Source organism: Chlorocebus sabaeus, chromosome X (genome assembly GCF_047675955.1).
Source record: "Chlorocebus sabaeus isolate Y175 chromosome X, mChlSab1.0.hap1, whole genome shotgun sequence".
NCBI lineage: Eukaryota > Metazoa > Chordata > Mammalia > Primates > Cercopithecidae > Chlorocebus > Chlorocebus sabaeus.
Window position 1 is genome coordinate 124,234,322 of NC_132933.1, and position 27,635 is coordinate 124,261,956.

Consider the following 27,635-nt stretch of genomic DNA (forward strand, 5'->3'; position numbering starts at 1 on the left):
TCTCCAGAGATCTGGAAAGTGAAACTCTGAAACATAAGTAACCTATCCAAGGTTACACAGCTAGTAAATGTCAAAGCCAAAATTGGAACTCACACTTGCCTTGATCCAAATGTGAATTCCAGTATAACATGATATCTTCTGCAATTAGGAGAAGGTATATTGATACTATGAAAGAGATAAAAATGAAATTAGTGTTTTTTTTAAAGCTTCTTCTTAATGGATACTTATACATAAGGAAAAATTGTAGGGACAGCTAAGAAGCTAAAACAATGAGAACTTTTATCACCTTGTAATTTATAAAAAATATAGTGCCATCTAACTATAGGCTCCAATCTATTTTGGCATTGCTCACGTTAAAAACATACTGTCAGAATAATGGTCCTTAAGACATCGCTTTCTGCATTATTGATGCAACCAAAATCTTTGGCTATAGGTTCTAAGCTATCAGCTTGGCATTCAGGCATTCTGTCAACAGACCTGGCAATTTAGAGCATGTGATATACCTGTACCCATCCCCATGAGGGATGGAATAAATGCTAACTTTACTATACCAGTAACATTGCATCATGAACAAAACCTTTACAATGCAAATGTCATATATCTCCCAAGCTAGGCTTAGTGTGTTTTTCAATCAAACTCTCTTTTCTCCTATTATCTTGCTTAGACCAGGACACTCTGGGAGATTCTTCTTTTCTTCCTTTCTCCCTTTCTTCTTCCTTTCTTTCCTTCCTTTGATAATTATTGAACTGAATTGCACAATGTGCCAGGCACTCTCCTGGGCACCAAAGATATGTGGTGAACCAGATAAATGAGGTCATATCCTCTCAGTCTTACACTAAAGTTAGGAAGACACAAAGAAATAAATTTAAAAATAATAAATTTGATGAGAAAAATACATAGCTAGTGGTGGCTTGGGAGCATATATTTTTAAGAAAACAGTCTTCTCTGGGATAGAATACTCTTAGCATTCAGAAACTAAAGTTATTAACATTAGCATTTGGGATTCAAATGAAGTGGGAGTTGCTGAAACTGAACACAGAAGTATGTCACAGACAAAATTCATATACCTCACAGCATTTCTGCAAACCACATAATCCTTGGTGCAAGCTCATTATATTCAATAGTCAGGGTCCTGTTCTATATCGTGCTTTTTTGATTGTATAATGAACACTTTTAAAATTAATACCAGCTTGTTGATAATGATTATGATGAAGAATATGGTGATGATATTAGTCACACAAATACGTTGCCTACAACTCTAGTGTGATCCAAATAAACAAGGACTCACACAAATATGCTTTCTAAGAGACTGTCCTCAGGTATGGATTTCCAATTACCTTTCGATAGTCTCAAAAACTAAATTTGTATGTATACAAATTGCACATTTCTGGTACTGTAATTCTTTCTTGGAGTAAAAAGGATTTAATTATAATAACTAAGTCTGCTTAACATCTTTGACTTAAGTAATGATTCAGTGAAGCAATGCTAAACTTTTAATTTTCTTTTTTTTGTTTTTTTTTTGAGACAGAGTCTCGCTGTGTCACCCAGGCTGGAGTGCAATGGTGTGATCTCAGCTCACTGCAACCTCTGCTTCCCGGGTTCAAGTGATTCTCCTGCCTCAGCCTCCCAAGTAGCTGGGATTACAGGCGCCCACCGCTACACCTGGCTAATTTTTTATTTTTTTGTATTTTTAGTAGAGACGGGGTTTCACCATGTTAGTCAGGCTGGTCTCGAACTCCTGACCTCAGGTGATCCGCCCGCCTCGGCCTCCCAAAGTGCTGGGATTACAAGCATGAGCCACCGCGCCCGGCCTAAGCTTTTAGTGTTCATAATACCTTTCAGGTTCCCAAAACTAGACTGAAGCCACATGATGAGGCTTTATTAAATATATTATTTTTATACTATTGTAATCATAGCCAATAGTAACACTAACACTAACATTAAAACTAATAAGATGGGGCCAGCAGGAGTACCCAAATTGATAAAAGATGAGTTTAGACTTACTAATATTTGAATCTTTGCTACCAAGACATTGGGAGAGTCCAAAGAAGATGCTTAGAACAATAACTCACATCTTCTCTGATTACAAATTTACGAAATTAAAACTAATTTTCACTTTGGAAACAGGAAATAGTAACTCTTAACTCTTATAGATGAGGTTTAAATAGCTTCTGATGCACAGTCTGTTCCAATAGCCGCCACTCATCTCCCGTACCACCTACATAGCTCCTGAGTAAAAAATGCGAAAGAACATAACTCACCTACTGTCAGGGATGTGGTATTGTGTGGCAGAGTCAAAAAACCATTGCTTCAAATCTATGCGGACAAAAATAAAAGTGTGCTGTGCACAAATAGCATGATGCAATCAGTAAAAATGGAACAATTTTTTAGCTTGGAGCCTTGAAGTTATATTTAATGAAAAAAACAGCTAGTGAATATATAGAAATGTTGGACTCTCCTTAATAAGCTTCACAGTTTGTATTTGAAACAATAAAATATATAGGTCCATAAACACAAGTAGAGTATTGTGATGGAAAAAGAGTGTCACCTTCATTGAATTCTTGGTCTTTTAAAAATACCATAAACTTTTTTTTTTTTTTTTTGAGATGGAGTCTCGTTCTGTTGCCCAGGCTGGAGTGCAGTGACGCAATTTCGGCTCACTGTAACCTCCCAGGTTCAAGCAATTCTCCTGCCTCAGCCTCCTAAGTAGCTGGGATTACAGGTGTGTGCCACCATGCCTGGCTAATTTTTATATTTTTCGTAGAGACGGGGTTTCACCACGTTGACCAGGCTGGTCTCGAACTTCTAACCTTAGGTGATTCACTTGCCTTGGCCTCCCAAAATGCTGGGATTACACGCATGAACCACCATGGCTGGCCAACTTTTGTTTTTTTAATTCCAAAAAAATCAAGCCAAAGTCAGAGAAGGAATGTATCAAATGCTTTTAAAGCAAGCGAGGTGCTGGTAGCAAAGACTACTAATTTTTTTAAGACAAATCTTTTAAAATGCTTAACAATGTGCATCCTCAGTTGCTGTGGCAATGAGTAAATTGCTCATTCTAGCTTTGTGCTTGAATTAAGCATGGAGTAGGTGAATTAAGCATGGAGTAGGTGGATCATCTGGAAGTATTTGTTGAACTGAATTGAGTTGACCATCTAGTCAAATGTCAGGTCAAGTGAGGGAAAAAATCACCAAAGTGGTTGTTTAATTATTAAAGTGAATATCAGTTAATGGATAATCTTTTGGTAGTTGAGATATTTTTTGTTTGTTTGTTTTGTTTTGTTTTGAGATGGAGTCTCGGTCTGTCACCCAGGCTGGAGTGCAGTGGCAGGATCTCGGCTCACTGCAACCTCTGCCTCCCAGGTTCAAGCGATTCTCCTGCCTCAGCCTCTTGAGTAGCTGGTACTACAGGCATGCACCACCACGCCCAGTTAATTTTTGTATTTTTTAGTAGAGACAGGGTTTCACCATGTTGGCCAGGATGATCTCGATCTCTTTACCTTGTGATCCGCCCACCTCAGCCTCCCAAAGTGCTGGGATTACAGGCGTGAGCCACCGCGCCCAGCCGAGAGATGTTTATATCTGTAAAGGTATGTACTAAGTTCATCCCTATTCAATTTTTCTATGATTTAATGAATGGTTGCCCATTTAGACACAGCCAGTGCTTTAAAAAATTACTGGTAAAATTAAGTGTCAGTATATTTAACTTGATTGAAAATCTTTACAGGATAAAAATAGAAGGTGCTCCTATTACCTCACTAGGGTTGAAGAAAGCATTTTAAAAACCTAAAGTAATGTCACTTCCCTTGCATTAAGGAAGGAAATTAATATTTCCACATAATATAAAAGTGAATAGTGTTATATGAAATGTTTCCTTTCAGTGAAAATTGAACTCTAGGATATATTATTTCTATGATTTCAAATTCATCGTATTCAAAACTAGTTCCCCTCCAGTCCAAATTATAGACTGGCTAATGCTAATGAAACACTGCTTTCACTGTCTGTTCCGTACCAGTAAATCTACATTCAACTTATTCCACTACCACTCAGTTCATCGAGTCTGCGCCTTCTGCCAACTGTCAATATTCCTCTGTAGCCTGGTCCTGTACAACCCAAACAATTGTCTTATTATCCTTGGAATTCAGGAAACTTGGCCCCACTCTGTTCCATTTCCTTGCCCCTTCTCTGACCCCCACCCCCAAATCCCCTCCTTAAACTCGAAATCAAGCACACGAACCACTGAGGAAAAAAAAGGGTCCTATGTAAACTCTCCAGGCATGAATTTTCCACTTTTTCCTCTCTGTCTAGGACACAGAGAACATGCTCATTAGATATTTGTGGCCCTGGTAACTTACAACAGGAGTAACTGTAATGTGACTTGAACTACATTCCTGAGAAAATCACATTCTCTGAAGCAAAACTACATAGAGCAAGGCCTTGTACTCAACTGTATTTAGTTTCTTCATCCCTTTAAACAAATGTTTAAGATTTCATAGCATTTCCTCGGTAATTTCATATGGTATTATTGCATCATGCCTCAAGGGGTGAGGGAAAAAATATGATCTTGTCAGACGTTCCAAATAACTTTCATTTCTCTCTTAATGGCCTGTATACCCATCCTGCCGTTGGTGGCTCACAGCTGAGTCCCTCATTGGGATTTACCCTCAGCTGCAAATAACTGTCTTCCCAACATTATGCTCCTTCCTGTGGAGCAGCCCCCCACCAGTCACTGCCTGACGTGAACATAGAAAGCCCCAGCCCCTTGACTCAATGTGAGACCATTTTGAAGGACCATCAAATCTTTAGAACTTCTCATTGGAACTGCTGAGGCCCCAGCTAAAACCACATTGCAGTCAGTTTGTCTGCCTCAGAAGTGACTAAAACTTTTGTATGCAAGTCTTCATCTCAGAGTCTGTTTCCAGGGAGCCCAATTGAACACATATGCCTTTCCCACCAGCCCATAAGCTTTAGATGGCAAGAACTATCTTGAACATCTACAGCCTGTGTTAAGCACCATTCTTACAACAGATAGGGCCCTCAAGTAGTATTTCTCATTCACTCACCTGAAGGCGTTCATTAAAATACATATGGGAAGGGGCAATTCTGATCACATAATAGGACTGAAGGACAGTGGTTAGTAGGGGCCAACAATGAGCCACAATTGCTGCATGATAATCAACTGAGACAGTGGCAGCATGAGGATTTCAGCATAGTAGGGGCCTACCCTGGGCCATTGTGGTTGGAAATGACTTATTACTTGAAAGTTGAAGCTGAGTTGGAGGAGCATTTTGGAAAATATTGAGAAAGCATCCAATATCCATAATAACATATGATGCCAGGAGGAAAGCAATACTGACAGACTGAGAGGTTTCTGCTGAAGCCCTCCCAAGGAACACCTTGGTGATACTACTGACCTCAATTTTTTTTTTTTTTTTTTTTTTTTGAGATGGAATCTCGCTCTGTCACCCAGGCTGTCACCCAGTGCAGTGGTGCAATCTCAGCTCACTGCAAACTCCACCTCCCAGTTTCAAGCGATTCTCCTGCCTCAGTCTCCCAAGTAGCTAGCTGGGATCACAGGCACCCGCCAACGTGCCCAGCTAATTTTTGTATTTTTAGTAGAGACAGGATTTCCCCATGTTGGCCAGGCTGGTCTTGATCTCCTGACTTCAGGTTATTCCCCTTGCCTCGGCCTCCCAAAGTGCTGGGGTTACAGGCATGAGCCACCATGCCCGGCCCTCAAATGTTTTTGAAAGTACAAATTTCTCAGCTGAGTGTGGTGGCTCATGCCTGTAATCCCAGCACTTTGGGAGGCCAAGGTGGGTGGATCTCATGAAGTCAGGAGTTTGAGACCAGCCTGGCCGACATGGCGAAACCCCGTCTCTACTGAAGATACAAAATTAGCTGGGTGTGGTGGCACATACCTGTAATCCCAGTTACTCGGGAGGCTGAGGAAGGAGATTTGCTTGAACCTGGGAGGCAGAGGTTGCAGTGAGCCAAGATTGTGCCATTGCACTCCAGCCTGGCCAAAAAAGAGTGAAACTCCGTCTAAAAAAAAAAAAAAAAAAGTACAAATTTCTATACTGCATTCCAAACACCGAATCAGAAACCTCAGGGCTAGGCAAGTGAGTTTTCACAACAGCTAGACTGTGAGACTTGTTCTTTCACCTGAATCCTAAGGACGATGTACATAACATTTAGTTTGTGCCTAAGTAAATCGCATTTTTTCTCATTTTATCTTCAACGTTTGGTCATTTTCCAGCTTACTACATCTTCCAATATAGAGTGATCAGATAAAGTATGGGGAAACAAAACTATACTTACTCATTTCTTTTCTTCCATTTATTAGAAGCAAAACGTATTTGATAAGAAAAATAATTTAAACTAAACTAGCATGGGTTTTTTTTTTTTATTACTAGGAGGCTCACTTTCTAATTTCCATCTACAATTCAAAATTGTTATAATTATTGGTAGTTAGCAAAAGAGTTCACACTTGTTAGAAATAAATCCTATTATCTTATTATTGGATGTACATTCTACTCTAAAGCAATATTCTTCTTCCATATGACCTTACTATAAAACCAGTTTGAAATTTATATTTCCACCTTGCCATTACATTATATAAAGCACTTTCCTTTTTTTTTTTCCCAGTTGCTTCCTTCAACTTCTTTCTTCCAGATGAATTGTCACTTTAGAGTCACTTTGCTGTTGCCATCACAGTAAACAAATAAACTTTAAACATTATCCAATGTAGTCATTAAAGAGTTACACTTGACTGGGGACGGTGGCTCAAGCCTGTAATCCCAGCACTTTGGGAGGCCGAGGCGGGCAGATCTCGAGGTCAGGAGATCGGGACCATCCTGGCTAACACAGTGAAACCCCGTCTCTACTAAAAAAGGTACAAAAAATTAGCCAGGCGTGGTGGCAGGCGGCGGGCGCCTGTAGTCCCAGCTACTCGGGAGGCTGAGGCAGGAGAATGGCGTGAACCCGGGAGGCGGAGCTTGCAGTGAGCAGAGATAGTGCCACTGCACTCTAGCCTGGGCGACTGAGCGAGACTCCGTCTCAAAAAAAAAAAAAAAAAAAGTTACACTTAAACATTGTTTACACTTAGCATTGTTGCTACAGTGTGTGGCAACTTTCTAACACTACCAAGTAAAAATAATTTGAATGTATCAGCCCCATTACAGAAGCTTGCCTTCTGCTTGAAAAAATAAAAACTAATGTTAAATTCTGGCTTCTGTATTTGTCTAGCACCGGTAGCAGTGGTGTGTTTGTTAGTTTATTTATTTATTTATTTATTTATTTATTTATTTATTTGAGGCAGAGTTTCACTCTTGTTGCCCAGGCTTGAGTACAATGGTATGATCTCGGCTCATTGCAGCCTCTGCCTCCCAGGTCCAAGCAATTCTCCTGCCTCAGCCTCCTAAGTAGCTGGGATTACAGACATGTGCCATCATGCTCGGCTAATTTTGTATTTTTAGTAGAGACGGGGTTTCACCATGCTGGTCAGGCTGGTCTCAAACTCCTGACCTCAGATCTCCCAAAGTGCTGGGATTACAGGCATGAACCATCACATCCGGCGGTTTATTCTTTGAAAGGAAGAAAGAAAGAGGAAAATGAAGGGAGCTAGTGATGGCTGTTTGAGGCCTGCAGTTCTACATGAGAAAATTGGAATAAGCGTGAAACTCAGGAGTCACTGGGAAATTCGCACAACTTGAAATCAATGGTAACCTGGAGATACACACTCTTAATTCATTCCCCTTCTTCCTAAAGCATAAATCTGAGCAGGTCATGCAATGTTCTGTTTTCCTTAAGCTCATGCAATACCATTCCATTGGCTCCTGCTTGCCAGACATGGAGGCTCAGGGCTCCAGCCTTATCTTCTTACATTTCATATCATAAACCCCCTTCTCTGGGGAAACAAGAACATTGGATCTTCCTTAACCATGCTCCATTTGGTCCTACTTACAATATATTTATTTTTTATCTCCCCTCTATTTAGAAGGTCCTATCTCCATACCCATGTTAACTCCTTCAAAGTCCAATACAAAGGCTGCCTCCTTTAGCAGACCTTGCCTAATCCCTCTACATGCATGTGTTCTGAACCTTTCTTGAGCCTGTAGCATACTTGGCACCTCTCTTAGAAGTATGTATGGTGGACTATCTTGAATTATAATTACAGGTGGCCCTCCATATCTGTGGATCCAAGCAACCATGGATCAGGAATATTTTTTGAAAACGACTTAAAAAGAACAATAAAATACTTAAAAATAATACAAATAAAAATACGATGTAACAACTATTTACATAGCATTTACATTGTATTAGGTATAAGTAATCTTCAGATGATTTAAAGTATACAGGAGGTTGTACATAGGTCATATGCAAATACAATGCCATTTTATATTAGGGACTTGAGCATCTGTGGATTTTGGTGTCCACAAGGGGTCCTGGAACCAGTTTCCCACGGATACCAAGGGATGTTGGTATATGTGATTTTGTTTAGTAGTCATGTCCCTGACTAAACCATTTTTGGGCCCAGACACATGACATCAGTCATCTCTGTATCCTTTGCAGTCCCTCTTGCATCCCCTTACACAGTGAAGGCACTTAAATACCTATGATAGAGGTGGAAGGAAGGGGGAGGAAAGGAAGAAGAAGGGGAGGGAGGGAGGGAAGGAAGGAAGGGAGGGAGGGAGGGGAAAGGAAGAAGAAGGGGAGGGAGGGAAGGAAGGAAGGGAGGGAGGGAGGGGAAAGGAAGAAGGGGAGAGAAGGAAGGAAGGGAGGGAGAGGGGAAAGGAAGAAGAAGGAGCTGGAGGGAAGGAAGGAAGGAAGGAAGGAAGGAAGGAAGGAAGGAAGGAAGGAAGGAAGGAAGGAATGAAGGAAGGGAGGGAGGGAGGGGAAAGGAAGAAGAAGGGGCTGGAGGGAGGGAAGGAAGGAAGGGAGGGAGGGAGGGGAAAGGAAGAAGAAGGGGCTGGAGGGAAGGAAGGAAGGAAGGACGGAATGAAGGAAGGAAGGGAGGGAGGGAGGGGAAAGGAAGAAGAAGGGGCTGGAGGGAGGGAAGGAAGGAAGGAAGGAATGAAGGAAGGAAGGGAGGGAGGGAGGGGAAAGGAAGAAGAAGGGGCTGGAGGGAGGGAAGGAAGGAAGGGAGGGAGGGAGGGGAAAGGAAGAAGAAGGGGTTGGAGGGAAGGAAGGAAGGAAGGAAGGGAGGGAGGGAGGAAGACAGGCAGGTGATTTCTTCTCCTTCAGTCCATTTGTAGGTTTCAAACTACCTAATATTAATTATCTCTCCTTTATATTACTCAATTTTCCTTTTTTTACTTTTTTAAATCAGAAGATTTTGTCTCCATGTATAATGTAGCATGAGTTTTGGAGAACACAGATCTAAAACTGACCTGTTATCCCTAAGCGTTTAAGCATTTGCTTGTGTAATGATATACTGATGACCTACTATATGCTGTGCACAATGTTGGGCCCTGGAAATACAAGGCCGGCAGGCACTTGCCTCCTGGAGCTAAGCTAAACCGTTCACTCACTGAGAAAAGCATACCCACTGACATAAGCGGCTTGCTCTGTGGCTGTGTTATTAAGGGCCCTGAAGGAGAACCCCGACAAGAAAAAACAGCAGAGTCAAAAACCCCTAGAGACCCCTTGAATGCATTTACTCTGCACACTGTGGAGCTGGGTGCCTCTTGAGTACAATTCAGGAGTTCTGTCATGGTGAGAACAATTAGGAGCTTTAATAGGGGTATTCAAAAACCAAACACTGAGAGCTACCAGATCCATTTGTTATATTCAAATTTTCTCCCTTGGCCACATGAAGCTTTGTTTACACAAAATACTTGATACCATTCTAACTCTCTCAGTTTTTCCATTTTTACCACTGTATTTAGCTCTCCTGGATGTGTCTCTTCTGAAATAAAGTTGGCAGAGAGGTTGTAAGCATCATAGTGTTCATAGCCAGCGTCATTTCTTCATACAGGTATGCTACCAGCTCCCTACCCAGTAACTCTAGAGGGCACTGCAGGATTCAATCTGAACAAAAGTATGTCCTCCATAGCCCTGTCTCCACCTTATTATCTAAAATGCAGTCCATTCAAGCTATTTTTCAGGGTCAGAAAAAAGTTAATGGCATCTTTTCTAGAAATGTCACTATTATAATACAAAGGGATAAAGCCTGTTATTCCAAACTTTCCTCTTTAGCATATTAACAATGATTCATTTGTCAAACATTTCAACAAAAATCATGTATGTGTGTGGATACACATACTAACGCAGTCATGAGGATATGAGGATACACACACACACCCATAAGCTGTATCTTGTTCGTTTAGTGGTAGTTATATGATTCTAGCTTGGCAAACCTGATAAAATATTACTGTCTTCATTATTCCAAAATTGGTTCATTATTGTTTATGTAAGCAGACTGATCCTGTTGATGAAGAAATGAAATATGAAATTTAATATCGTCAAAGTGGGATAAAGTATAGCTAGAAGATATTTTGATAGGATCCCTTAGTGGAATCCCTTGGAAGCAAGAAGGTAGCATGCAACACTGAGACAAAGATGGCCAGGGATGTTCAGGAAAGTCCAGAAAAAGGAGAGGCTCCAAAGAAGAGCAATTCCCTGAAGGTGGAAAGATACAAAGCTAATGGGAAAAAGGACAGTATGGAAGAGACAAGAAGACCCACCAGTGACCTATGTTCTCAACTCTCCTTTGTATTGTGTCTCCAGGGATCAAATAAGGTCGAAAATCAGGTGTACATACAGGAAAAATAAAGTCTACAGATTCTGAGTGCAGAAGTCAGATGACTGATCACAAGTCGATAAAGTAAGCTAGAGGCCAAAGGATTCGATATGCCAACATTAGCTGTACTCATAAAAAATAATGCTATATGCCAGGACATATTGCTATATAACTAAAATACCCAGCAGGGCTTATATCAAGGAACTAAAACCATGCATCATGAGACAGCCAACAAATTGGAAGATCTTGAAAACTTCACTTCATTCCTCTGGTTCACAATTTCCTTGTTTAAAATCACATGATGGGGCATCCTTTACTCCTTTTTTTTTTTTTTTTTTTTTTTTTGAGACGGAGTCTCGCTCTGTTGCCCAGGCTGGAGTGCAGTGGCCGGATCTCAGCTCACTGCAAGCTCTAACTCCCGGGTTTATGCCATTCTCCTGCCTCAGCCTCCCGGCATCCTTTACTCCTATACTGCATATAATTCTATTAGGTTTTTATGAGATTTTGATCACCTTTGGCTTTATTTATAATAATTCATTTTTATTTCGGCTACAATAAAAACAATGCTTATTTTATTTTTTTAAAAAAGCAATTATTTTCCAAAATCAACCAATTTTAAATTACAACTGTTGAATCCTAAAACTCGAATAGGAATATTTTAGAACTTGAAATGTACATCCTTAGGAAATTATATACTGTAAGTCCATCTATACTGAAATTCAACCCCTTTGATCCACAAACCACCACCATATGCACTTGCCTTCCATCTTCTCTGTAAGATGAACATGATTAATATGTATATATAATGCAAGTATTTTGCCTCTAGACATATGGACCTTTTGTTACTCCAAGGACTCTAGAATCTATATAAACACCGAACTTTCTATGTAGATAGAATAAACAATACATTTCAAAGATATAAGTAGACCCTGTTGCGACTATACATAAATTCACTTTTAAAGAGTTATTATATTCATAATAATTTACTATTATTCTCATGCATTTTCTCAATTAATGGATACTGAAAGTATAACTATGATTAAGTGGACTTCCAGGGAATGTTTTTAATTAAAAAGGGAACTTTGCACCAGAAGATGATGAAGATCGCTATACTCAGTCACACATATTAATCTAAAACATCGATAAAGTAACTCACTTTGATTAGGTCATAAGAAGATAAACTACTATGAATAATTTTATGATTATCCATATGCTGATTTATTATAATTATAATTCAAATAAAGTATGATACCTAATAAACGTTGAAAGAGTAAAAGTCTATAATTATATGATTATAATCCACAATCCGTTTCATTTTTTCAGTGAGTCCAAATTCTACACACAATATCCTGACGTAGTGTTACAACGTACAATCTAGTTTAACTCTTCAGTTTATCTTCATAGAGGTGTAGCTCCTGTAAGAACAAAGTAGCTCATTTAGTGCCATTTATTGTATTTGATATATATGAACATAGTAACCATAACAAACCATTTGAATAGCTTGTGATGAAAAAGATTACTTTTAAGGTTGTGATTACTTTTAAGAAATGAGAAAGACCAAAATTTTCAGAAGTAAAATTTTCTTTTAGTTCTCTTTCTTTTCTTTCTCCCTTTGTTTTATTCACAGTTCAGTGCCTGGGATTTTCAGATCGTGTGATAAGAAAGCAACATCAAGCCACCTACTCATCCCTTCTCTGTACAGGAGTTTTAGAGTTTGGGCACCTGAATATTGTGTCTACCCAAGGATACCAAAAAAGCACGTCAATTAAGGATCTTTCCTTGTAAACCAATGGTCAGGATAAGCATACTTAATGGATAAGTATGTCCATTGAGCCATGTGGTTGGACTGTAACAGAATGTTAGATGCAGTATAAGACACTCCAGGGTGGCATTTTCTGGGTGAAAATTAAAAGCATATTTGTAAGGTGATTAGCTGAATTTGTCAAATAAACAGCCTGTCCACATTCATACAATATTCCTTCCTAAATCTTCCAGAGCAAATCTAAAGTATTGCCATAAGACGTAAAGAATATGCATTTTTAAATATAGGAAACCAAGAAAATGCTTGCTATTAATAGGCATCAATGAAGTCAGATAAACATGCATAATGAAATTCATCTGAAACAAAAATATATTGGGAATCCTTGAAAAGAAAAGCAAGACACTGGGAAGTTACAAAGAGGAGGTTGCTCTACAACATGAAAATTCTTTATTTTAAGCCCAGGACTACTAATTTATTACAGGGTTAATTTTGCACTTTCCAATTCTACTTTAACCAAAATATAAAAACTAACTCTGTAACCTGATTATTCACTCACTGAAAAACATACATGGGAGCTCATAACACTAAACTATCCTCTTTGCATATATGTAAATATCATTATGTTAAGATACAAGAACATTAAAGAGATACAGTTTTAGTAGTGACACATGGGGGATTGCCTCCCCCTAAAGAAAGTTAGTAATTATTACAACTAGAAAATTCCAAACAGACAGGGTATCTTTATATTCTTTTTTTCTCTATTATACTTGGTATTCAAATTCATTATGCTTTTGTTAAAATACTGAGAGACAAGAGTCACTTTCTGGTCAATATACTCAATTTGAGAGGTAGCATCAAGTTTGAGTACATTTGTTTGTGTGCTCTTGGTAGCAGAAACAGAAACTCCTGAGTACTCAGAAGCATCTTTTTAAAAAGCAATCTGCATAAAACACTTTCACACATAAAACCCTTAGTTACCACTGTTTGAATGTTATTCAAAAGCATCTATTATTTTAATTACTTAAGACAACTATATTCCCATATGAGTACTTCTGGAAAAAACTGAGTACTAAGTGAAAGTTAACCACCAAAGCTTTTAATTTGTCTTTGTTGGTTAATCACTGAACAATATTATGTACAGCAAACTGTAATTGCTACTAGAAAGCACCTATTCAGATTTATAATAAGGGTGTAAAAAACATGCACAGCTAAATTCGTAAGACTTAGGGGAATCCTTAATAATAATAACTCCATATATTTCTAAGGCATAGGATGGCGGTAAATACTTAGACACGTATTATCTCCTTTCTGTAGAGCAATATGCAACTATTTTTTTTTTTTTTAAATGATTCTCTGGAACACTGAGAAATCAAATGTGGTGTCAGAGGTCATAAGGCTAGTAACTGACAGAGCCGGAAGTACAGTTTCAAGCCCTCTGACTCAGCCCGGAATTCTACAATGCCTTGATGTCTCACAGAACTGGACTCTCCTCTTTGAGATTCCCGATACACCTAATGGAAATAGGGTTGGAATTTAATAATAAAAATGCTGATGCGACCTTAACTATAGCTGCCCAACCGGTACAATTATAATTATGCTTTATAACTTGAGCATCACCAGAAAACTTGCTACTTTTAAATCTCAATAATCAACACTTGTTTTGTTGCTACAAATTATAGAGTAGTCTGCTTTATAAAAACACAAGATTTGCCAAATACCAAATATCATATCTGTTGTAAGTCAAAGTATATCCCAAACATTTCAGTATATAACAAATTCTGAAATATAAATCTTCAAAGTTCAACTGTTCTTTAAAATGTTTTATCTAATAGTCATTTTTAAAGTAATACTGATTTGTTCACATGTGTTGCAAACATAACAAAAATTCAATTTAAAATTTTCTCTAGTTTTAGGAATACTGTGATTACTTATCTGCTAAATCTCCTTACTTTGCTGAAGCAACTGGTCAGGAAACAAAACTGATAGCTCTAATATTCATAAATGGTATTTATTTTTTTCCTAAATATTTTCTAACCTAACTACATGACTGTGGCTGACGAAATGGAAATAAAATAGAAAACAGATGTTATATTTTAAATTACCCACTGCCATCATGTTTAAATGCTTTCCTATTAGACAAAGCTTTTTATTATTGATTTGTAGGATACTTAAGAAAAATGCCATAACCTGCCTTAGTTACATAATCTTCTTCCTAAAGAAAGTGACAGCTTACAAAGTGCCATTAACATGATTGAAACTATCTTTCCTAATAGAAGTAAGTACATGCAGTCTTCAAGTAAGGAGTTAGCAATTACATATGTATATTTGCTTCACAACCAGTGTCTTTTTGTACAGAATCCTTTTCCATCCTTCTATTATTTCCATATCCTACTGAGCTTAGAAAACCTATGCCCTGCTTGATTACATATGTGTGGCTTACGTCAGAAAACAACTGAGGAAGTCATTTATAAAATATTGAAAGAAGGAGTACAGGAAAAATCATTACAGACTATATTTGTGCACATAGTTGGAAACCAACAGCCTGGAAGCAGCCGTTGTGTTACCCTGACCCCTGAAGGAAGGAATCAGGAGTTAACTTCACATTCAATTTCCTACACAATATGAATGCCAAACCTCCAAATCCACTGGCACAATACATCAATGTTTGTGCACGTCCTGCAGAAGTATGAAAGTCACCTCAAATATCAGACCTTAGAATTTCATTCCCCAATCCCACCGTTCTGACTCAGGGTAAGCAAATCTTTTCAAAGTTACTTAGAGGGTGTCTAGATTCTGCATCTTACTCCTTAGGACTGGAAGGAAATGGAATATGAAAAATAAAAGAAAAACAGAAAAATATCATCTCATCTCCCTGATAGAAAAGTCATTTAGCCTTCTCTGTAAAATAAACGTAAAGAGAAATAGGAAATAGCACAACTAGATAATAAGATGATTCAATTGAACAGGCTTAGGATTTCAGAAGTTTCATTTTTTGTGAATATGTGATCTATTGAGGAGAAAACATATCCTAAAACAGTAGAAGGCCAAAAGAACCTGATGTGTATCTTCTTTAAAAAAATCACAACTCCAGATAAAACATGAGGGAAAAATGACATTTTATTCTGCAGTATTCCCTCCTCTGCACAGTGAGCACAGTACATTTATCTCATCTCATGGTAAAAGTCTTTGGCGGCTACAACCTGTCTTTTAAACCATTGAATAAGTGAAACTTGAACATAGATTGCTCTTTTTTTCTGGGATCTCTGTTAATAATGAATCCAATGCCATTTAATTTATAATTCAACAGGGTACTGTTACCTTTGAATGCTTTTACTTCTCTTTTCCCAGAAGGTTAAAATGGCCCAGAAAGAGATTGTCATGGTTTAGATAAAGGGATAAAACACTCATTTCTGACACACTGTGGAAGCAATCATCATTTTTATGAGGGAACCACCAGGCTGAAATCTGCATCAAGCTCTACCAGGAAAAATGCAAGAAAGGACCCTAAATATTCCTTCTGTTCACAGTCTTCATTTCAATGAATTTAACTTTCCATTCAGTTGGGGTCATATATTTCAATCCTAGGGTAAAGAACTATGACCTTGGCTGGAATCATCAGTCCCCATTACTCAATGGGGCACTTCTGAAACATTGTGGACTCATTTTGACTCTCCACGGGTGTGGCTAAAATTGGTCCTGTCCAGCCCTAAAGCTTACATGATCTGATGTCCCTCTGAAACTCACTATGAGAAAACTCATGCTAAATTTGCCATAGAGATCAAGGTTTATAGGACCCTTGGAGCTAATCTCTCTCTGCCCTCCTCCTCTGCTAGCTGTTACAAGCCTTCAAAAGTTAACAGGGTGATGGAGCCTCTCTCTATACAATCATCTCATCTCACTATCGTTGACTGGAACTCGCTGATGTAATGAAGTTACATAATCACCGATTATGCACGACTTCCATCCATCTTCCTACATATCCACATATCTTCTCCCCTCCCCTTCCGATCAATCTACCAGGTGAGATTTATAACACATGTAAATGCTCCATTCTCTCATCACAGGCACTGAATATGGGACTTTAGCATTGCAGTACAGTGCACTGAACCACGTCATCAATATTGATTTCTTTATCCCATTTCCCAGGCAGAATATGCTTAAACATCCTTAGTGTTCTAGTCTCTAACTTTTTACCGAAAGGGTAAAATAGATGTAGCAGATAGGACACATCTTCAGCTTAAGGTTAGGGGAAGTATGAATTAATTGCCTGCATTTCCCAAGCTGGCTGCATTGCAATAAAAGGATGGTCTCCGCTTTCAGACCTTCGACTCCCCTGCACGTGGGTCTCAGCTTCACCTATTTAGGGTATTGGGTAAATAATTATATGATTGGGCAACTGAACTTGAGAAAGAAAGCACTATGGTGATATTTAAGATAATGTTGCCTTATTCTTCTCTATGTTAGCCATCATTTTTATCTTTTTCTTTTCTTTTCCTTTTTTCACGCTGAGTGATAATCCAGTAGATAAAAAAGTAGCCCACGGCACTTAATAATCTCCAGTAACCACAACCTAGAGAACAATTAACGATGATTATCACCTTAAAGTTTAAGAACTTGACAAGTGGGATGTCCCTGGTCCCATTGCGGCTGTGAAATGCAGCAGAATGCTGCACTGAGTTGAAAACATATTTCTTTTAATGCACAGAGAGTAGCTCGTTTCATTTTAAATGGGGTTCTTCACTAAGTGTTTCTTTTAGTGCTGCTACCCCTTCCAGAATGTAGGGGCCACAAATATTGTATCCAAACAAAGAGTGTCTTCCCAGAATTAATTCAAGACACTCTTCCATATCAAAATAATTGGGGGAGAGAGTGATACTTTGATTTTCAATTGCACTCAGAATATGGGCACACATACATACACACACACACGCACGCACACACACATACATCAACACACCCAACTGCAGTTATTCCATTCAGTGCCAATAACGGCCACATCACAGCCATCAATGCGATGCAGCAATCATTCAAGTCACCCATTCCCATTACAAATGCCCAAGTTTGCTCATGCCACTGACGGGTTTGCATATATAAAATGACCTTACCCACAACAGTCTTCCAAATTATTCTCCTCTGGATATTAGTCGGTAAGGTAATTGCTGGTCATCACAATGCGTATTCAGAAAAATCCACGTTTTACTCCTGTGTTCTTTTTCTTGTTTTTGCTAGCAATTAATATTGTGAACAAGATTCCCATTCACAAATGCCAAGTTCACCATAAAAGCAGATAATTCCATACAGATCTTCCCTACAAGACTGTCTCCAGTTAGTTCTCAAAGTGCCCGATTGTTTGCTGAAGATACAATCCAGGTGCAGAGCAGGAAAAAAAAAAACAGACTAGGAGAAAAAATGAAGAGGCAGATAGAAAAGGAGAGACTGAGAAAGGAGAGAGCAGAAAAAGAGGGGGGAAAATAAGAATAATTCTTTAAAAATAAGGAAGGAAAAAAGCCGATAAGTGAGAAGTCTGTGAGCTCTATGACAAGAATTGGAGTGTTGCTTGCAAATCTTCTGAATACATGTAGCCTTTCAAATCCTCCTGGTCCCCAAGTAAAATTTCCAGATCCGGGATGCAGCCATAAGAAAGAATCCTATGTATATTTCACAAGTATCCCGCAATAACAGATCCGACGGGGTTTTCCTTGTACAGTACTGCTATGTGAAAGCACACAACCCCTGCTGTTTGGGAAGGTGTCTCCTGGGTCCTAGCTCTCTTCAGCAGCCCCCAAAAATGATTTTTCAAAAAAGAGTGGGGGGGTGGTGGGAAAAGCAGCTTTGCGTTTGCCTTGAATGATGCTAATCCTGAGCGAAAACGACAAGCAAAACACGAATAGCACGGGATCTCGATTAATAGCCACAATCCACTCAAAATATCCCAGGGAAGAAGGAGCGAAAACAAGAAAGAGAAACTGCAATGCATAAATGATTCCAGTGTTTCTACAAGATCGGTTCATTTGATTGAATGCATTCTCTGGTTTGCTGCAAGTCATAAAGAGGATAGTATTACTGCCACCCAATGGATATTTTAGTACTAGCCAATCCACAGACAGCCACCGCTTTGCGAGTTTTAGTTCTCAGAAGACCGAAGTGGAAGGAGGGTAGCCTGGGAATCTTTTGGAAAGGACCCGGGGAGGCCTCAAATAACGGAAGTCCGTCCTTCCAGGCAAAAGTGGACTGGCAAATTTGGATGCTCATATAGTCTTGCCTTAGCCACCTTAGAATTATGGTTCCATTTCTCTAGGAAGCAGAAAGATACAGAGAGTGATGCCTAAGCCGACGCACTCTTGATAACCTCCTTTTCATCTCTTCTCTTTGAAGCAGATTTATTATTGCACGCGACCCTCCCACCCCCATCACTGTCTCCCCAACGCCCCCATTCTCCGTATCACTTTAAGATGGATTACAAGAGGGAAGGGGTGCGGGGGCTGCTCCAAACAAACCTCAGGTGCTAAGATGATAATTGTTTCTAAAGGGCAGTTTTGCAAAAGTGCTTCAGTCTGTATTGACATGCAAACTGCGAGTCCTTCAAGCAGTAACCCTCCTCGCAGCCGCGCTTTCAGTTTGGGGGAGGAGCAAAATCTTCCCTAAGTGAGTGGGGCTCAGGGAGAAGGGTGCCTGTGGAAGGCTCTCCGGGAGTGCGGGGTGGGGGGTGGGGAGTGGGAGGAAGAGCGGAGAGGAGGATATTGAAGAGGATCCTCCTCCCATCCACCGCGTAATTGAGTTCCCTACAAAAGAGTTCGCTGCTGATTTCCGAGTTGAATTTGTGATGAAGAAAGAGGGTCAAAGCAGGTACAGGTAAATACATTAGGTTATTTGCTCAATTTAAGGTCCTTGACTATTTACATTAGGATAGTATAACACTCACATGCGATTCCGTGCTTCTCAAACTTTGATGTACACACCATCACCTGGGTGTCTTGTTAAAATGCAGATTCTGATTCGGTACATCTGGAGTGAGGCCTGAGACCCTGCGTTTCTAATAAGCTCGCCCGTGGCCCATAATAATGTTGCTGGGCTGTGGACCACACTTGGAGTAGCAAGACCCTGAAAAAATGTTAATGTTTACACTGCAGCAACAGCGTTAGTTTCTGGCAGCTGAGTAGGCTGGATGATTAAAAGGCAGAGAGTCTCTTTTCTAGTTACTCCTTTCCCTCTCTCCACCCTGCAACCTTTCCCATTCAACACCTGGAGCCCATGTACTTGAAAACCTTAACCCATTTTGTAATGTATCTCACAAGCTTTTGTAATGGCAGGCTTAACAGGATAAACCAAAAATAGAACAATAAATAGGTAAAGTAGCCTTGGCCCTTCAGAACTGCTTTAATTTGGGGAGTAAAACACACATCAAGATAAAGAAAACACTTTAAAAATTAGGTAAAATGTGAGCTAAACGAATACAAACTAAACTAAGCGCGCAGGTGAGAATAACAGCAGGCAGGGAGACTAGACAGGGAGATAAATCTGTATTTCGAAAGAAGGAGCAGTACACTGAAATTTCCAACCTAAGCAGAGGGAAAATGTGGTTAAAGTTGGTAGGCAAGTCTTACAAGGTTTCTTTGAAGCTAACTCACCCATGTTCACATCTTCTGTGCCAGTGTTTTTCTCCCCCTGCTTCTTCCCCACATGCTATAATTCAGCCTGAACTGAACATTAGAGGTGAAGAGGAAATATATTCCCCTCCTTTCATCGTGAGTGATCTGTATTTTCTATACCTTCCATCACAGTCCTTCAGTTGGCCATTTAAATGTGAGTAACTAGACCTCAAGCAGACGGGGAGGGGGGCACAATTTACAAGTGTAAGTGTAATTGCTTCAAGCAAAATTTAAAAATAAACGTCTTGAATGTAGCCTCAAATCCTAGATTTGAGTCTAAATTCTACTCCTAAGTAGCCATAATTACCCAAGGGAATCACTTTAATTTCTCTTGGCCTCAGTTTCCTTGTCTATAAAATGACAGGTTGAAATTAACCAGTTGCCAACGTGCTGTCCAGCTCCATATGGTACAAAAATCACGTCCTCTCTTTGAAATGTTCTGCAAGTCAGTTTCTTATTCTACACAGAGAAGGAGTTATGATTATTACCTTGACATGGGCTGCAGAGAGCATCTAGAAGCTTTGAAAAGCATCTCGAGGACACAGGTGAACATTTGACCACTTCAATCTTATTTCAAGAGATGATTTACAGTGCTTTCATTTCAAATGAAATGAAATGATCAGACCCAGGAAAAGAAGTGTTTGTTTGAATCTGAGGTGAAGCATTGTCTATTCCTGGATCCTACAGAGCCAACTGTGGGCCTCGCTGTTTGTTGCCATGGGATCCTCTTTGTGCGAACTATCTTGAACTGTGTGGGAACATTTTCCTCTTGCCTCCCTTCAGTTCTCTCTCTAACTCTTCTGAAGATATATGTCAGAACAAAATGTAGCTGCATTCTTGCCAATTAAGAGTAACGGCAGCTGCAAGGTGCATCTAATTAAGAATTTTAATTACTTCACTGAATTCTCATTTGCAGATGTTTAGAGTATTAAACAATGTATTGTGATTTTTATTTTAAAATCGGAATAAAGCTGACCTCCCTCCAAAGGAGGGTGGAAAACTACACAACTCAATGATGGATATTTTTTAAAAAGAGTCTTTGACATGGAAAGTATATACCTTGACATATCATTTGAAAATATGCAACGTTATATTGAGGATGAGGAAATAGAGTGCATATCCATAAATATGCCTTTTTTACTAAAGGAAAAGGCAAGCAAATCACAAAATACTGGAAACAAATTGATAATTTACTACTCAAATAGAATCCTTGCATGCTACATAGCTCTCAAATATTCTGTTATTTTTCTTTCCAGTAATATGATGGTTAACTGTAGGTTTGGCACTGCAGTATGGGGATTGTAGGCTATAATGCAAAGCATTATGGGGTTTGTAGTAAAAACTGGCTGCAGATCAATTCCATTCTCCTAGCTTTTCTCAGTTGAAGAAACTGCTGTTTTATTTTCTATTAATAAAGAAGAATGTCAAGATACTGTACATCAGATTCATTTTAATGAAACAAGATTGGTATTAATGGGAGTATGAAATTAAAGGTTAGCTACAGAAATATTCTGACTTGGGAGATGAAGAATATAACCCTACTTTATAAACCCCAAAATAACCTGAGTGAGCTATTTCCTAATATTGCTATCCTATAGCTAAGGTTTCAAAAATCACTTTCACTGTTTTAGTAGTAAAACGTGAGAAAATATCAAATTTGGTATTTACGAAAGAGAATGATCAACACCTGAAATGAATTCAAGATCTTACTGATTGTCTTTAACTATTGGTAGCTGAAATTTAATTCTCCACATTTCATGTCATTGAAGGCTATAATAATAGTTTGCTTTAGCACAGCTGTTTGTGGATGGAGGTTTCTTTAAGGAGAGAAAGAGAGCCTACTCAGCTGCCAGCTACTCAGTGAAGTGAACAAGAGTTTTATTTAATCTACCTTTTTAGATACTTTTTATATAAAATTACTCTGAATATTCAGGGTAGCTTTTCTTTTTAATAAAATCCTTAAGGCTAGAATATCCTTAAGGTTAGGGAATATGTCTGAATTGGGTTATTTTATTCAGTTTAAATTTAATTATGGAAATGTATAAATTAAGAAGTTATAATTCAGTTCATTTTTGTGTGCAGATGATTCTATGTAGATAAATACATAATTTACAGAGGTTTTGATTGAATACTGTTGGCAGTGTATTTGAAAGTTCACTAAACATTTCCCATATGATATGAATTCAAAGTCTAGCTCTCCACAATGCTCTATGAAATCAGCCCCCCTTTTGTTATGAAAGCTAAAATACCATCTCTTCAAAGTCTCTTCCATCTGTGAAAGTTTCCATTATCATGCTAAGTTACTTAGAAGGTATTTTATACCTGAGGTTGCTTCCTTTTCTCTTTCTCTCCTTAAAGAAGCCTCCATCCACAAAAAGCTGCGCTAAAGCAAACTATTATTATAGGCTTGAATAAATGCAACATCAAGTACTCTTCATTTTCAGGCCTTTTGCCAGCAATATTGATTTGAACCCACCACCACATATTCTCAAACGAGGTACAGACAAAGACTTGAGCATTTCAGCAAAATTCCACCATAAAGTTCAGGAATAATAAAGTATGCTATGAAAAAGCAAACAGCAACAGGAAAGAAAAATGCCATGCCTGCTTTTCTTTCAGATTTCTAAGTTTTGAATCATAAAAATATACAAATATATATCTTCTTGAATGCAGTTTACATTATTGTTCATACTGTGAATATTTCTTTTATGGTCATAAAAATAAAAGCAATGCCCCAAATGAAACACTATGTACATAAGCGATGCAAATGCATCCCCGGTGGAAAGCCGGCTGGCTGCTGGTGGGAGGGTATATTTATACAGTGCCTTTCATTTGGAAGGTTCCCAAAATGATTTGCAAACTGTATATAGAGGAATTGCTCACCATGGAAATTCACCCACTTCCAGGAGAGAATGCAGAAGTCATTCCATGCTGACAGCCAGTTTAAATAAAACCGCAGAACAATATTTCAGGTGGGTGAAATATTAAAATTGTAATTGATTCAGGAAATGTGCCCTGGAAATCCACTATGTGCCAGGCATGGTTCAAAGTACTGAGGGTATCATTATGGATATATCTAGTTAAGTTTCCTGCTCTCCTAAAGCTTACATTTTATTAAAATCTAACCAGAACTTGGGAGTTACAAAGCCCTATTTCCTGGTGAATTTCTGATCTCTGCATAGAGTTCTGCTGAAATAGACCACTTGCACTTTTTATATGTATTTATATCAGACTTCATGATATCCAGGACACAGGACCTGTGGCATATCTTCTACTTCAAATTGAATGCACACACACACACAAAATAGCTTCAGATATTGTGGTTGAAGCAGGTAAAATAATAATATTTCCTGCATTGAATGCTTTGGGGGTGGTAGGGCAGAATTCATACTCTTCTGGGTCTGGGAAAATAAATGAAATAGCATTGATGTAAATATATGGAAGATCACTTCCTCTGAAATGATTCAGGGCATTTCATGGTAATTACGGCGTATAAAATAGGTTTGATGAAGAAAGAGAACAGTGTGAGCTAATGTTTCCAAGTATAAAATGTGGAATCAAATTTCAGTATCACTCAAATTACCTAGATTAATAATATTTTTCAGAGGAAAATAGAATGGGAAAAGAAGGCAAGGCAGGGGCTGTGAAAGTTCAGCCCAGACTAGCTCTGTGTACTCACAGTCATCACCCTCTTCTCTGTACTTTTCTTCTAAAGGCCAGCACCCATACCCTCTCTTTAACAACTGCTCTTGGGCTACTAGCACTGTGTGTCTTGTCTGTGATGAGAACAGGAAGTACCTGGAATTTGAAACCCTCTTCCACCTTACCCAAGAACTGACTGATGTGGAAGTATGAAACCCTGGCTCTTTTTACTATAGTTTGAAAAAACTCTGTGGTGCAATTTATACCCCAAGCTCTCCCTCCTGTGGAGAGCTGAGGCTGGAACTGTGCTTATAGTCACACCCTGCTTGGTTTCTGGGAATGAAAGATAGAGGGTAACTAGAAATCATCATAGAGGTCCCAACTCTGGCTTTCAAATATTCAACGTATGTGTACGGAGATAGTAATATTTGTTCACCTATTCGTTTGTCTATCATTTATTAATTACATACTATGTGACAGTGCAGGGTGTTGAGGCTCTAGGGATGTGTAATGCACAGTCCTTGTCTTTAAGGAGCTCATGTCTAGCAATAGAGTGACCCACAAACGGCATATGTAATACATGCTGTGGTAAGTACTCTAGGAGAGATCTGAATTCAGCCTAAAAGAATCAGGGAAGACTGAACAGGGAAGGTGTTATTTCGGTGACCTTGAGGTTTATCGATAAAGCAAGATAAAAATCACAAAAGAGTGAAGACCAGTAATAAAGAGCAACATCTAAGTAGGCCAATTTTCTTGTACCTAGAAGGGAATAACATTGGTTCTGGTAGTAGAACTCAAAAGTGTTTAAAATCACAGAATCAGTTTTTGAAGGGGGCTCTCAAGACAACCTTGAATAATCTCTTTATTTTAGACAGAGGAAATTGAGTCTCACCCAGGAAAGTGACATAGTTATTCAAGCTTACATAGCTAGGAAGTTTTAGGAGTTCTTTTTTGGCATGACTCAGCCATATCGCCTGTCAGCCTTTTATTTGAAAAGATAAGTTGAGGACATAATGGAGATATCTGATATAATATGATCTGGTTTGAATCCTATCACCGTACGGCCTTCAGAAAATTCCTCACCTTTTCTGAGTCTCAATGTCCTCCTGTACATAAATGAAGTTAATGGGATCACCTCCTCCTGGGGATGCTGTAGTATGCATACTCCGCAGAGTACCTAGGACGTAGTATGTGTTTGAGAGAGGAGTAGGAGTGCTTCGTTTCATTTTAGCTTTTAAAATTTGTTTTTGTTTCTTTTCTTTTCTGATCAGAGAATATTATAGTGGTGTAAGGAGTCATGGACATTTTATTTTTGTTTTGTGTTTTGTTTTTATTTTTGTTATACTGGCTACAGAGTTGAAGGGAACTAGACATTCAAGATAGCTTTTCTTTTTTTTCTTTCTTCTTTTTTTTTAAAAAATAAGCTGGTAGTGTTTGGGGTTAGAATAACCTTGTCTGACTACAACTCCTGGGTATTACTGACAGTTCATCTGAGGACCAGTCTAACTTTGTTCAGTACAAACCAAGTACATGAATCTGCTTCGTCTAACCAGCTAGTTATAATAATAATGAACAAAATACTGAAACATATATTTGCCAATTGAAGAAGTCTATTTTACTCACATTACAAAGGAGAATAATCAAATGGCAAATGAATGCATCAAAAGGTAACTGACTTAATTAGACATAAGGGTGATATAAATTTAAAGCATAGAGCAACATCATGACACATTCCCCAAAATGTTTAAAATGAAATCATGGGCAACGGAAAATGTGGGTGAAGAGTTGAAGCAACTGGAACTCACGTCTACTCATAGTGAAAGATAAAATTGCTTCAACAACCTTGGAAGATTTTTCAGCAGTGCCTATTAAATCTAAACATATGCATAACCTATGATGTCAGCAATCCCATTCTTAGGTATATATTCAACACAAATTCAGACATATGTTCACCAAAAACACATATTAGAAAGTTCAGAGCAGTTTTATTCCAAAAAAGTTTTTTGCAAACTGGAAACTACCCAAATGCTCATCAGGAGTAAAATGGATGAATAAATTGTGTTATATCTAGACTGTCGGCTACCATAAAGGAATAAGAACTAACAATCTACAGTTGTCCACAACAAAATTATTGAATCTCACAAACATAATGTTGAACAAAATAAACCAGACACAAAAGAATACATACTGTAAGACTGCATTTATGGAAAGGACAAAACTAATCAAATCTATACTTTAACACATAAGGATAGGAGTTATCTTTGGTGGAAGTAATGACTAGAAGGAAGCATAAAAAGAGTTTCAGGGATGCTATAATGTTCTGGGTTTTTCCGATCCTGGTGTTCATTACTTGGGGATATTCATACTGTGAAAATTCACTGACCTGTATGCATATAATGTGTATACTTGTGCATATGTTTCATATTTTAATAACAAAGTTTTACCGTAAAGAAGGTTGTTTTAGACTGGGCGCGGTGGCTCATGTCTGTAATCCTAGCACTTTGGGAGGCCAAGGTGGGTGGATCACAAGGTCAGGAGTTCGAGACTAGCTTAGCCAACATAGTGAAACCCTGTCTCTACTAAAAATACAAAAATCATCCAGGTGTGGTGGCACACACCCGTATTCCCAGCTATTCAGAAGGCTGAGGCACAAGAATCACTTGAACCCGGGAGGTGGAGGTTGCAGTGAGCCGAGACGGCGCCATTGCACTCCAGCCTGGGTGACAGAGCAATTTCTGTCTCAAAAAAAAAAAAAAAAAAAAAATAGAGGTTTGTTTTAATATCAGAAGAAAAACATCTAACTCCTACATTAATTATAGGTTATTAAAAATAATAAAAACTGAAGTGTAGGCACATGTTTGTGAAAGTTAAATATTGTATCATATTTGAATACAAAGGTCTTCCTGTGAAATGGATATGAAAAGGCAGGATATGTTTATTTTTAAAAATGTTTTCAGGAAATAAATGGGGTTTTCTTTTGGAAATGTAATTAATTTAGTATAATTTAACATAGAAAAGAAACTGGATAATGAAGATAATCATGTCTTTGACTTTTTAGTGTCAATCAAAGCTTTGTTAAATTTCTTTTGTGAAATGATAATAGCTAGCATTTATTCAGTACTTATTACATGTCAGGCACCACTGGAGGCATCTCATACCTGCTAATTCATTTAATCTTCAAAATAAATCAGTACTATTGTTATGGCCAATTTACAGATGAGGAAATCAAGGCTTGTTCAATGTCTCACAGTGGCAAACTTGGAAATTGTACCTTCTCTTAATTTCTACCCTTATCTGCCACTCTTAACATTTGATTATTTTCTCTATGTTACATTTAGCAAAAATCATCAATTTTGTCTTTGGCTTGTATGTTGCCTTTTTGTCTTGATATTGCTAGTACATCAAGCTGTAAACTAAAGAGTCAGTAGCAGTTCAGCAAAATTTCTAGTGCACTATTTTTTCCAGCAGTCTGTTAGTTTTGATTTGGGGTATCTCTTTGCTGTTTATCTTTTTCCTATAGGAGATCTAAGTGAATTGCTATGTTTCTGTTGAATGAGAGAAGGGTGATGAAATTATGGCTTTCAGGGCAAAAATGTTAATATTTCAACTTTTAAAACACCTAAGAATAGTATGATGAAGGCATGTGTTAATGTTATGTAAATACCAGTATGGCTTTCTGAACTAATGTTTACACTGAGGAAAACAACTCTTTTAGTAAATCATACAGGAGACCAGAGAGATATCATGGATGTTTAATAATTAGATACCTATATTCAATTTTTGTGTGTGTGTTTATCAAATATTAGAGGAATATTATACTAGAATGTGATTATTGTAT

General features: G+C 38.3%; 1 protein-coding gene across 1 annotated transcript in view; it reads right to left on the reverse strand.

Annotated features, from left to right (window-relative positions):
* Nucleotides 1-18,538, reverse strand: part of IL1RAPL1 (interleukin 1 receptor accessory protein like 1) — a 1,387,436-nt gene extending 1,368,898 nt beyond the window's left edge. The window contains exon 1 of the mRNA XM_007991337.3: nucleotides 17,612-18,538. The gene's annotated coding sequence lies outside the window, so the exon portion shown is untranslated. The remainder of the gene's footprint in view (nucleotides 1-17,611) is intronic.
* Between the last annotated feature and the right edge of the window lie 9,097 nt (nucleotides 18,539-27,635).